We start from the raw sequence: 4,429 nt of genomic DNA, 5'->3' as shown, positions 1-4,429 counted from the left end.
CCAACATGGGAGTGGAAATGGGACATACTTTTCTTATTACTCTCATAACATTTTGTTGAGTTGCTAGAGCGACAGGTTTGTTCTTAAAGATATATTTCTGTCAGTTATGATGTCTGACAATCAGTTGCATGTCATTATTTGCTGCCTAAGCTTCTGGGATCATCCCACTGATTTTCCAGGGGGACAGGGTGAAAGGCAGTGGACATGGGCCAATTAACTGGACATTCTGGAAAAATCTGTACAGTTGTGGGGTATGATTCTGCATACAACTTACTACCACTCCCAGGATTTGAACCATGGCTATGTGTGCTAAAAATACAACACTTCACGTCTCAGTTGAGTGTGCTATTTGGATTATATTGTCTATCTTTTCACTGTTTTCTGTCTAAGTCTCTCTCAGTTGTACAATATGACCTCTTGTGATTACAACAGTCGTATACAGAAATTCCTACGCATTTTATTTATGAAGCACATTGTGGGTAACAGTGCTTAATACAACAGTACTATTAAGGGATTGCAACACTACATTACCACATGATACCAGAGTAAACACAATCAGTCCAGCAGTTAGACCTTTATTGTCAGGCTGTTAACCTTTTATTTACATACAGCCTATATGAGAGTCTTCCTGCCATATTGTCTGGTGTATTCAGTACATGCCATACACAATACAGGTTTTATACTGGCAATTAACTTTCTGCTACTTTTAGAATTATTTCTTATGACAGTACATGTAAGAGTATTATTAACCTGCCTCATGATGCAACCTCTGCAATCTACAGGTATAGGATTCCCGGTTTACAGCCCGCTCGTCTGCCTCTGTCAAAGGCATAAGAAAAATATTTAGCCATACCTATCCATAATATACATGAGCTGGCAATTATTAAACATGTAGTAAACTGATACTTACACACAGCTGGGACATCAACCGTTCGGCTGGCCTCTGGGATCCACTGATCCAAGAGCTCCCTCTTTCTGTGCTTCAGGTCAGCATAGTAATGCCCAACCTACTCACCAGTTCGAAGTATGCCAGTGGCACTGGTGAGATCATGGGTGAGATGGTCTCAGGCTTCCGCTTTATATTGGGAACCCTGATACTGGCCCTGCAGCAGTCTCTGGTCATGGTCTTTAACAAGGAGTCCTGTCATGACTTTGGATACAGAGTGGTTAAGGCACTTTTAAGCAATTGTAAGCAGGTTTGCACAATGGTAAGCAATGCTAACATCTGGTTAATTATGCTTACAGAGGGTTAGCTTCAACATTGCTTAACCTATGTGCGCATTGCTTAAACCCACTTACTACTGCTTAAATATGCTTACTCCCACTTACTACTTCTTAATAGTGCTTACTCCCGCTTACCCCCACACTAATTTAGACAGAAATGTAACATGGTTCTTGGGAAGGTGGTAGATTTGGACACTATGGATTTATCATTCGCTACACATTATACCTTTGATTGGTATCCCAGATTCATGTGTACATATACTGTATGGGGCACTTGTGTTTATCTGTGGATTTTACAACATTATTACAATGACACCTCACATCTGCATTTAATGCAGTACTCCAGTTCACAAATATTTGTTATTTAGTAGGTTATACAACAAAAAATGTTGTTCATAAAGTGATTTGACATGGAAAATGGAATTTACTGGAGTGAGACTTGAAACGGGAATGAATGCTCGTAAGGCGAATGCTCTGACCACTACACTATTGCAGTAATGCTTTATTTGCATGTATCTTGATATTTATCTTCTTGTGCCATTTAAGCTACAGTATATGTAGCAAAGCAATGGGCAAACCTGCACACCTACGGTTAAATGTAATCTGTTTGATAAAAAAAATTGTTTATATTATTATATTTTAAATATTGCTCTTATAAATGTGGGGGGGTGTTTCTGGGGGTATGCAACCCCCTATGAGAGGTCTCGCTCATTGTAATAGCTAAACTGCAGTTCTTGCCTGCAGGGGTGTGTATATTGTGAGAGCTCTGCTCTCAGACATGCCGCCTGCACTCGTCCACGTTCCTTGTCTGTTTAGAAGCTGAGGCAGCACGCCTTCATTACTATGCATGGTGCGCTGCTGTGCTGCTCCTAAATGGTTGCTTCCATGCAGGAATAAACTTTTCCTGCATGGAAGTTTACTGAATCTGGGGGCATGTTTAAAAAATGAGTCCCGAGTACCAAATGGATTGAAATGCATGAGTAGCAAACAGTCTGTGTAGATACATACTATACAGGACACATTATAATGTAACAAGTTCAAAAGTAACTTGTCAAGTTGTAATTTTATCACTGGTTTTTGGACCATCATTTTATCCATACCAGTACTGGTTGCTCCAGTTAAAGGAAAATTATATTAAAATATTGTATTCATACAGCTAATGGACTAATATGTAAACAGCATTCTTCAGTGTATAAATAAAGGGAGGGAACTGTTAGTGTGTGTTGAATAGTGAAAAAGTAATTATTCTGTAAATATGCTGAAAGATAAAGTATAGAATAAAAAGTTTGCTTAAATGTAGGTATAAAATTGGCATCCATACTATGTGACATAGCTTTGGCTAAAACAAGTGAAAAAACAAGAAACTTCTGTTAATAGATCAGCAAGGAAGTTTGACAGATGAATGGGCATGTTTTTTATAAATTCAGAAATATGTGCTCTCTTACAAGCTGTTTCCTAAAAAGCATGTTATCAGCAAAGAAGTTGATAGATAAACGGACATGTTTTTTTTTTATAAATCAGCAGTATGTGCTTTTTACAAGATGTTTCCTGATCACAATATTAGAAAAAGCTTGACTCACTCTTTCACAGATAAATGGACATAATTAGCAGAAGAAACAATTTGTTCTGCCTTCCCACAAGATATTTCCTTGAAAAACAAGTCTAAAAATACAAGTATCAGCAAACAGATGTTTCCATACAAAGTCCAAAAAGATGAAAAACAGGATCCAAGAAAAGTATAAAAAGACTGTAATCTAAACTCTGTTAGAGGTATGTAGGAACGTAGTTTCCGAGGTAAATGGAGAATGGAAAGTCATCATCTATACTGGTTTTGAAGAAAACTTTGCACATTAAACCTATAAACTACAGTAGTATGTGTTGTCTGTTATAAGAATAAGTTATTTATTAGTAACTGCGTTATATAAAGTATTGTGCTGAAAAGTATACTTTTTCATCAGAGTGCAGCCTGCAAATTGTGTCCCATTGAAGGCGAATTGCCGAGGTACCAGGACAGAACTGATGGATTAAAGCTGTTTTTCCTGCTTCACCTTCTGACTCCTTTATTTTGGTGTGTCTTTGAATTTTGCAGCCTGCAAAACTCTGTGTTATAACCATACTTTGATTTCAACAGTAAACAGCCAACAAGACTTTGTGTCTTAAGAAGACTTTTGTTCCAGTACAGTACAGCAAGCACATTATGCAGCACCTAAATAAATTAATTTTTAACGTATATTTCAAGATTATTTGCTTGCAAAAAAATTGTTCGTATCTTAAGCCAAGGGCATTAATCTAGACACCTACCCTTGTAAAACAAGTAAAATTATTATCTTAGTGCTGCATATAACATAATCAATACACTTTTACACCCCTCACCCACCCCAGCAACACTGATCACAGCACAACTTAAGTTTGTTTCTTTTCAGCCTTTCTTCTCTTGTTTATACTGTAAAACAGAAGCATAGCTTGATCAACCAGTGTCCTGGGCTGATGCTATGATCCAGCACCCCAGTCCCTCAGCTGTTCAAGTGAAGAGAAAAACAATGGATGTTCCTTCCACTGGCACACTAACTAGGTGGCCAGATGCATGATACAGCCCACCCTCTTTAGCCATTCATGTCATTTTTCTGTGCTCTGCCCCAACCTTCCTTCAACATATTTTAATAAAAAAGTAATGTATTCTTTTAAACTGTAATAAAATTTTTGATACAAATATAGCAAACTGTTGTTATGTATACCCTGCCTGCACTGAGAGTTACAGTGCTAATATTTTAGTTAAAATAACACATTGTTTATTTTCTTAAACTGTAGCAAACTGTTTGCTACAAATATAGTAAATCAGTTTATACCCTGCCTGCATGAAGTGCTACAGTGTTCATGTTTTAGTTTTAAATAACAATCACAGTTCTACTTTTTAAGCTGTAGCAAACTGTTTGTTTAAGTTTATACATCACTTGCATAGAGCTCTACAACATTCAGGTTTTGTTTATATTTTTCTAACTTTTAAACTGTAGCAAACTGTTTGGTACAATGTAGCAAGTAGATGGTACAGTTTAAACCACACACAGAGTGCTACAGTACTCAAGGCTTGACCACAAATGCAATACCAACATAATAAGACACACCCATGGATTCAGCAAGCCCTGCACAGTGTGCAGGACTAGTACAGGAGCTCCAGTAGACAATATGTCCACCGTGTGATTCAGGA

Source organism: Protopterus annectens, chromosome 10.part0, assembly GCF_019279795.1.
Source record: "Protopterus annectens isolate FY-2018-M chromosome 10.part0, PAN1.0, whole genome shotgun sequence".
NCBI classification, from domain to species: domain Eukaryota; kingdom Metazoa; phylum Chordata; order Ceratodontiformes; family Protopteridae; genus Protopterus; species Protopterus annectens.
This window is presented reverse-complemented; position numbering follows the sequence as displayed.